Here is a 9526-nt window from a genome sequence, read left to right as displayed (position 1 = left end):
TATAATTTTATATATTTTATTTAAAAATGTGTTCAAAGATTTGATTTTGCAATAATAATTCACAATATAACTGTTTTGACTGTATTTTTGATTAAAAAATGCATCCTCGGGGAGCATAAGAGACTGAATTTACCCCACAGTTATCTCAGTCACACTTTATTTTAAGGTCCAATTCTCACTATTAACAAATCATTAACTACAACTTCTGCCTTAATAAACTCCTAATTAGCTGCTTATTAATACTTAGTAAGGTAGTTCTTAAGGTTAGGTATTGGGTAGGATTAGGGACGTAGAATATGGCCATGCAGAATATGTGCTTCATAATTACCAATAAACAGCCAATATGTTAATAATAGGCATGCTAATAAGCAACTAGTTAAAGGGTTAGTTCACACAAAAATGAAAATTAGTCCATAAATTACTCACCCTCAAGGCATCCTAGGTGTATATGACTTTCTTCTTTCAGACGAATCCAGTTGGAGTTATATTAAAAATTGACTTTGATCTTCCAAGCTGTTTAATGGCAGTCAGCGGGTGTTGCAGTGCTTCAGTCCAAAAGAAGTGAAATAAAAAGCGCCCATCCATAATAAAAAGTGTCTCACACGGCTCCGGGGGGTGAACAAAGGTCTCCTGTAGTGAATCGATGCTCTTTGTAAGACATAAGATGTCGGCGTTGCGCATGCGCCGCTCAGAAGTGACGAACGCGGAACGCGTGACGAACGCGGAAGCGCAGGGGACAGATCAAAACAAAACAACGGTCATGAATTAGAAGTACAAAACGAGGATTTGTAAAGAAGAATGTCGGAGGATTTCGATATAAGCCAAGAGGAGACTGCTTTTCCTTTGCTAAAGTAAGGAAACTTTGCTTCCATTTTCTTACAAAAATGCATCGATTCGCTACAGGAGGCCTTTGTTCACCCCCGGAGCCGTGTGAGACTTTTTACTATGGATGGGAGCTTTTTATTTCACTTCTTTTGGACTGATGCACTGCAACACCCGCTGACTGCCATTAAACAGCTTGAAAGATAAAAGTCAATTTTTTAAATAACTCTGACTGGATTCGTCTGAAAGAAGAAAGTCATATACACCTAGGATGCCTTGAGGGTGAGTAATTTATGGGCTAATTTTAATTTTTGGGTGAACTAACCCTTTAATACTAAAAATTGGTCCCTATACTAAAGTGTTACCGTTATCTCCATTCTTTTACTGGTCTCTGGTGACGGTGAAATGAGTTAAAGGGTTAGTTCACCCAAAAATTAAAATTAGCCTGTGTTTAACTCACCCTCGAGGCATCCTAGGTGTATATGACTTTCTTCTTTCAGACGAATCCATTCGGAGTTATAGTAAAAATTGTCTTGGCTATTCCAAGCTCTATCACTGCAGTCAGCGGGTGTTGCAGTTGAACAGTCCACAAGTCGTCAAATAAAGCACGCGCATAAAACGTGCCTCACACGGCTCCGGGGGGTGAAAAAAGGCCTCCTGTAGCGAATCCATGCGTTTTTGTAAGAAAAATATCCATATTTCAAACATAATAAACACTTTTCTCTCACTTCCAGTTTCTGTCATACGCGGAAGCCGTTCCAGCGGATGACGTAGTACACCGGCGTTGCGTGATTAGTGACGAATGCGGAGAGAGTACAAAACAAAACACCGGTCACTAATTAGAAGTACAAAACGAGGATTTGTAAAGAAGAATGTCAGAGGATTTCGATATAAACCAAGAGGAGACTGGTTTTCCTTTGCTAAAGTAAGGAAACTTTGCTTCCTTTGCTCCTATAAACAAACTCGTGAGACTAGCATATCTTAGAGGCACGCACGCTGTGCATACGTGCTGCGTCATCCGCCGGAACGCCTTCCGCGTATGACAGATACCAGAAGTGAGAGAAAAGTGTTTATTACGTTTGAAATATGGATATTTTTCTTACAAAAACGCATGGATTCACTACAGGAGGCCTTTATTCACCCCCCGGAGCCGTGTAAGGGACGTTTTATTATGGATGCGTAGTGGTGCAACGGATCACAAAACTCACGGTTCGGATCATATTACGGATTTTGAATCACGGATCAGATAATTTTTCGGATAAGCAAAAAAAAAAAAAAAATGATTGAAAGCTTACTTTAAGTACTTCTATACCACAGCAAAAACTACTAGCTTAACTAATAAAGTTAGTAATAATACAAGGTGCAGAAATGTAATAATTAAGTGTAAAATAACACAACAGTGCTCACTGCACAAGTTAAATACAGATTAATCTTTGTTAGAGCTGTGGTGTTATTTGATTAGCAGACAGAAACAGGTATTTATTGGCTGCTGTCTCTTTAAGACCAAATGCACGGACCTAATACTGACACACATCCGTTTTTTTTCTCAGCTGTTTACGTTCACTTAAGACATAACCGACTGTGTTTACTAGAATACTTGCCAAAACGGGTATTTTAACATAACTTTGTGTGCATGTGAAAGAAGAATCAATTCGGTGTTCACGCGCAGTCTCTCTCTGCATGTGCGTGGCAGTGGCTGAGCGCACAGAAAACAGCGCGCGAGTTAAAATTGCTTGAATGTGTAAACTGGCAAGACAAAACATGTGCAAATGATAAACTTTAACTCTATGATGGTTAAACTTAACAGCTAATCCGCGAATCACATGCGTGCCGAACCGTGCAGCCTGATCCGTACGGATCACGGATAATCTACGATCCGTTGCACCCCTATGGATGCGTGCGCTTTATTTGACGACTTGTGGACTGTTCAACTGCAACACCCGCTGACTGCAATGATAGAGCTTGGAATAGCCAGGACAATTTTTTATATAACTCCGACTGGATTCGTCTGAAAGAAGAAAGTCATATACACCTAGGATTGCTTCGAGGGTGAGTAAAACACAGGCTAATTTTCATTTTTGGGTGAACTAACACTTTAAACAGCTGTGAATTCTGATACTTTCTGACTCTGTTACTTTACAGAGGTTACCTGAGGTCACATGGATGACCACATTCAAATAGACAACACCTCTTTATTGGTCATGGTGATATCATGACCTCTGGAGAGTCTTGCCCCGCCTGTTGTTGGCCAGTGAGATGGACACTGTAACCATGGTAACCTAATCTGACACAGCTGTTAGGCTTGTCTGGTTTCAAATGTTTCTATTGTTTCTGTTTGCCTTCCTTTTGCTCAGTTCCTATCCTCCCACTGTATTTTGTTCTTCCTCCCTTGCTGTTCTTCTGTAAAGCTCATTTTACTTCCATCTGTGGTCGTCTACCTCAACTTGCACTTCTTTCCATTTAAACCGAGAGGCATGGCGTTCCCCATCTTCATTCCCTGAAGGTGTTTTAGTGGATTCGGACACTTGTGCTACAGTTTCTCATCTTAACGCACTTTGATTTACCTCACAGTCACACTCTTGTGTTTATCTGTCCTTCAAAGCAACAACATAATCAGATTACTGACAAACACTATATGATTCATCATCCGCTGGTCCAACATTAGCCACCCGGTCCATTCTATCTCAGATAACATTTTCAAACAACCATCCAATTTATCTTTCACCATTTTATGTAAAAGCTGAGCACTCAATGAGATTAAATCTCTGTTTTGTTCATTTTCCCTTCCATACCCATAATTCTTCCGGTAAACTGAAATAGTCCAGCCTTCCCCGTCAAAAAAAAAAAGTGTAACATCCAACAGGGAGATGAGTGGCTGTTCTGAATGGAAGTCAATGAGGAGATGCACCATTGTACACTTAATAAACTGCTTTAGTGCAAATATAGCTCAACACTTTACAGATGGAGATGTTGCCACCTCCTACAAGAAATTCTCTGGTTTAACTCCTGTTGTAAGCTGTTCTAACCTTTCAACTTAACACAGAAAAGAAAACATGTTTAAAGAGGACATTTTGTGAAAAACAGGAATTTTCAGGCTTCTTTGAAATAAGACATTGATATGCTCAGCATATGGCAATATTCACAATTCACTCCCTCCCTAGTCTGCAAAGACCATTTATGAAAACTAAGCTACAAAAATGTGTCATTTAGAATAAGTCACGTTATTGACATTAAAACCATGAACACATTTACATACTTCTTCCCACATATCAAATCAACGCCTATTCAGTATTCAGTAACTAGCTCTTTTCTGATGAGTGGCAGTGTGAACTACATTGGCACACAGAGTTTACTAATTCTTAAAATATATTAGGGAAAATATTTAAACGTATTTAAAGGGTTAGGTCACACAAAAATGCAAATTCTGTCATTATTTACTCACCCTTCTTTATCTGCTGAACACAAAATATGTTGAAAAACGTTGATAACCAAACAGTTGCTGGTCCCCCATTGACTTCCACAGTATTTGTTTCATACTATGAATGACAATGGGGACCAGCGACATTCTTCAAAACATCATCTTTTATGTTCCACGCAAGAAAGAAACTCATACAGGTTTGAAACAATTTGAGGATGAGTAAATGATGACAGAAATTTCAGATTTGGATGGACTATCCCTTTAATACTAAAAGTCAGAGAAGGTGTAACGTAATCAGGTAAATCAAAATAACTTTTAGTTTATAGGTGGACTTGTATGTGGGGGAAACAAAAGTAGGACTGTCATGATATCAGGTTTTCACTACAGGTTATTGTGGCCAAAAGAATTTGCGATAATATTATTGCGATATATATAGACCTTTTAATTAAATAAACGATGCTATTAGTCAAATTCATCTTTGACTTCTTCCCATGTTAATGACGGGTGGCAACTAGCTTTAAGGTGCAATACTGCCACCTATTATGTTGGAGTGTCAACCAGATAAGTTACTATCACTGGATTATTAACGATATTATCATAAGTGTAGAATTAACATCATATAATTATTATTATTTTTTTTAAATAATAACAGTCAATACTGGAATATGTCCCCATTGAAAACCAAAAGGGCAACTGATTCACGCATGAATAACTATGCCATCGTCATTTGTTTGTACATGTTTGATGATGTACTGAATGAGTGGCACTATGTGAGTGGCATCTGACTGCAGAAACAGATCCGGCACCAACTGCTACACCCCCTACAAGCTGTCCTGTCTTACCCAGCAGCAGGGCCTTGTCTGTGGGCTACATTCTCTCACGACTCCCTTAGTCACCCACACCCAACTCCAAACATCTATGAAGTAACCCACCTACAGCACTGTCAGCATGCGTTGGCTACAGATTATATTGCGAGTATGTGTGTGCGTGCTTTAGGCAATGTCGTGTTTGGAAAGCATTCAATTCGTGAATAATTTGGCTGATGGGTTGAACAGTGTGTATGTTCATCAGAGCACAGGGTTCTGAAGCATCACCCTTCTACAAGATCATAGTTTTCTCTTATTGTATTGCATATCTTATCTAGCCTCTAGGGCTGGGCGGTATATCGAGTTTGTACGATATATCGATATATTCTTTATAAGCGATACGGTATGAAGCAATACCGTTTATATCGATATACAGTAGTTTGATACAAGCGCAACTGTAAAATATAACAGAGGACACAGACTGAGCTGCTGCGGAGAAAGTGCATAATCCAGCTTGTTCTAAACATGTGACAAGCTTTATATTAAGGGCTTTAAACAAAACTCAAGATAGTTTATAGTTTGAGTTTAAAGCGGCTCTGACAGAAAGGCTGCGTGTGCCGCTGACAGAGACGCACTGTTTAATGTGTTTGAGATGTGCTGTTTTCCTTAATGCATGACTTACATTTCACATGTATATCCTCCATCTGTAAATGTTAGAAAGTCATGGAAATATTTCTATTTTGCTGTCAGAAGTGCATGAGCCTTCTGCTTTGCAATTCTCCACTAAACTAGGGCTGCACGATTATAATTGTCGATTACTCCCTTGAAATTGTAATTGCGATTATTAATTACCATTATCACAATTTACATTGAATGATGTTTATACCATTGTTTGATGCAACTGCATGCCGTATTTTTATATGAAAATAAACAAGCTGAAAACACTAACTGAAAAAATGAAGTAAGTGTATTTATATGATAGCACTAACTGTAAAGTGACTGTAATAAGGTAGCCTAATCAAAACAGCCTAATACAAGTCTGTGCTTTTGCTTTTATTTATTTTCATTTTTAGTTTAGTAAATTTGACTTCTGCTTTAAAAGCATTATTTTTGTTTTTAGATTGCAATGTTATAATGTTAGAATGAAATTTGGGTTTAACCCTTTTTTGCACATCATATAGGCTTACATGGTTACATTAACTTCATTTGTTTTCAGAGCCTTTAATACGTATTGTTTCATTGGACAACATTGGGTGGTATATATATTAAATATTACAAAAACACCGAGATATATATACAGTATATCGCAAATCGGCCAAAAAATACAGAGATATGAATTTTTGCCTATATCGCCCAGCCCTATAGCCTCTAGAGTTGTTTGTCTTCTTTGCCAACTTTCTATCCAGTTTTGCTCATGAAATGCATACTTTCTGGACTCGCACTCTCTGTTTTGTTCCATACTGTGTCCTAGCCTTGGTGTGTTGCAGAATGTCTGAAAAGCATCTGTCCAGCTTTAAGCTTAAATCATTTCCTCACAAAGATGCCAAAACTACATCTTTTCCTTACACAAACATACACGTTTTCTCTGTTTTAATCAATTTAAAAATACATGCAAACACTCTATATCTGTATTTGCACAGACATGGAAGCAGAGTCTCATTCACACATTGTCTAGATAGCGCCCAACACACCACCACAATCATAATGATAACCCACCACTAGCAGATTTTCCTATTTTCATGAATTAGAAGGTGCACTTTGGCACAGGCTGCTACTAAAATAGTCTGCCGTCTCGTCCAAACACTGCAGGGGCTATTTTTCTTTCATCCCATTGCGTTTTGGACACTGCCAAACACCCAGCGTGGAGTAACAGAATTCCACTCCGGAAAAGATCAGTGTGAGTGAATGTGCGTGTGTGTGTGTGTGTGTGTGTGGGTGAACCTGGAACACTGCCAGCGGAAGAAAGCCGGGTAGAGAATAGAGAGAACAGAATAAAAAAAAAAAGGAGGAAAAAATTTGTGATGAAAGGCAATGAGCAAGACAAGAGAGAGGGAGAAGACCGTGGTGATTTTTTTAGAGTGTAAGAGACTGAGAGGGGAATATAATGTGAAGAATAGAAGAACTGATTAGGAAGAGGGTGAAAGTGTGTGTGGGGAAGAGTAAGAGATGGAACCCTCTCTTGCATAACTCCTTCATAATGGATCAGTCATGCTACGCTCATTCTGTTCATGTGTCGCCTGCAGTATCTGTTGATGTAGGCTGAAAGGAACCCACAGCCTGGTTGTGCAGAGAACTAGAAAATGGAATCAGATGAAACGTTTCACAACTCTTCAGACGGAGTTTAACAAATTTGACCAAAATGCATGAATGTGGACAAGAACTTATTTTAACAACAATAACTTTTTTCTCTGAATGACAAGGAAATTAACCTCCTGCTGTAGTTTCAAACAACCAAACCCTGGGCCTCCCAGCACGACAAGGCTCCAATGAGGTCATACTCTTGACACCACATGGCTTAGTCTACAGGAAACACATTGCATCAAAACAACAAAGACAAGTTCAAAGCAAAAGTCACAGATGTAAATAGTAAAAAAAAAAAAAAAAAACTATCTGGACAAAACAAAAAACTAAATAAAACAACAAAAAACAAAACAAAAACAACAACAAGGAAAAACACAAAACAAAATCCAAAACAAACAAATTAAAACAGTAGACAGGCATATAAATTTCCTTTTAACAGGGTCTATCACTCTAATCACGCATCGAACTACCACTGGTAATGAAAACAATCTGTCATTACAGAAACTTTGTGACTTCTGGATTGAATTCAGGTTCCTCTGGCATCAGAGTTGTAATTGTACCCACAGGGATGGTCACGTGAGGCCAACTACAGTTAAAAAAAGAGAGGTCACATCAATGGAAAACGAGAGAGACACACATGCAAAACAATGCTTACTATGGGCTGGAATCGTCTGAAAAAATGTTGATAATATAACAACAAATTTCGCATTTTACGCATTTTCTTTATGCTGATGCATGATTTTCAAGGCCCAAAGTGTGTCCAGTTTGGTGGCTACTTTATCCTTAAAAGTAACAATGATGGACACAATGTGTTAAATTTAATATATGGTTGTCAAATGAATGTTCAGAGGCAATACTAAAAGGATTAAACCAGATCATTCCAGGCCAACAGGATGAGGTTACGGATTTAACGCACATGACATCTACCTGACATGAAAAAAAGAAAAAAAAGAAACAGGCTTTCCTCAGATTACCACACCAGATTTCACTACAATGCTTGGCTCTGACAGGGAGCTAAACAAGAGCTTTTGTGGCTATTTTACTACAACTCAACACAAATAAGTTATGGCATTGCTCAGACCATTGAATATCACAGCCAGCTAGGGAAGAGTTTTGTAGTAAACAGACTTGATCAGTGATGACAGGCCTTAGATGGGAATGCTACTAGTCTAATAATAAACACAAGGACATCAGATCCCTGGCGCATTGAGTTTATTTAAGGTTTCATAAAATCTGAATCAGACTGAAATACACTATTCTGTATCATTACAGGTTCTTTTACAGCATGCCATTGCCAAATAATAACTTATTGAAGGAAAACGGACATGAATAATTTGATTCTTTCCAAGCAAAGCATCACAATGGACCTTAGTTGGGGAGACACCATATTTCTGTTATACAAACCTTATACAAATGAAAACAATCTATAAAGAATAGAAATACTGGAGTCTATTCCAGTACAGTTTTGATGTCTTAAAGCGATAATTCACCCAAAATGAAATCATCGTTTACACATCGTCATGTTGTTTCAAACCTTTTCTTCTGTGGAACACAAAAGAAGATATTTTGAAGAATACTGGTAATAACCAAATAGCTTTGGTGACCACCAATCTCATTTCGCAAAATATCTTATTTTATGTACCACAGAAGAAAGAAAGTGATAGTTTTGGAATAAGTGATGGTGAGGGTGAATAAACGATGACAGAATTTTCATGTTTAGGTAAACTATCCCTTTAAGGGATTACATTTTCATAGAAAAACTTGTTTTTTTGAGGGATGTCCCGAGCCGATCTCAAGGATCACTGATTGGTATCAGCTCTCCTAAGCACGATCCTTATTTTTTTACATCAGCTGTCATGCCAGTGACGTGCAGTAGGTTGCAGTATTTGCCTTCCAGTAGATTTGCCAACCGCCATTAAAAGTAAAAGACGACACTCAAATGTGCGTAAAACGCTAAACATATCTCCAGTTTTTTACCTTTAAGAGAAAGAGAGTAAGAGAAAGAGAGAGAGAGAGAGAGAGAGAGAGAGAGAGAGAGAGAGTTTTATAACCCCGCCTATATACATCTTACTTTTACTCTCTACACAAACATTGGATTGATTTTAATAACTTTAATGTACTTGAATTGTGCACCAAACACTAGGAATTTACAAGTATCGGATCGGGACTTAGTATCGGC

The 9526-nt window shown here is 38.1% G+C and overlaps 1 protein-coding gene across 2 annotated transcripts in view; it reads right to left on the bottom strand.

Annotated features, from left to right (window-relative positions):
- tmem198ab (transmembrane protein 198ab) overlaps window positions 1–9526 on the bottom strand; it is a 29340-nt gene that overhangs the window by 16034 nt on the left and 3780 nt on the right. The gene's annotated exons all lie outside the window — the stretch shown is intronic.

The sequence above is a fragment of the Sinocyclocheilus anshuiensis genome, unplaced genomic scaffold (genome assembly GCF_001515605.1).
Source record: "Sinocyclocheilus anshuiensis isolate Anshui unplaced genomic scaffold, SAMN03320099.WGS_v1.1 scaffold55, whole genome shotgun sequence".
NCBI lineage: Eukaryota > Metazoa > Chordata > Actinopteri > Cypriniformes > Cyprinidae > Sinocyclocheilus > Sinocyclocheilus anshuiensis.
The sequence above is the reverse complement of the archived record's forward strand: the minus strand, read 5'-3'. Positions and strand labels throughout refer to the sequence as shown.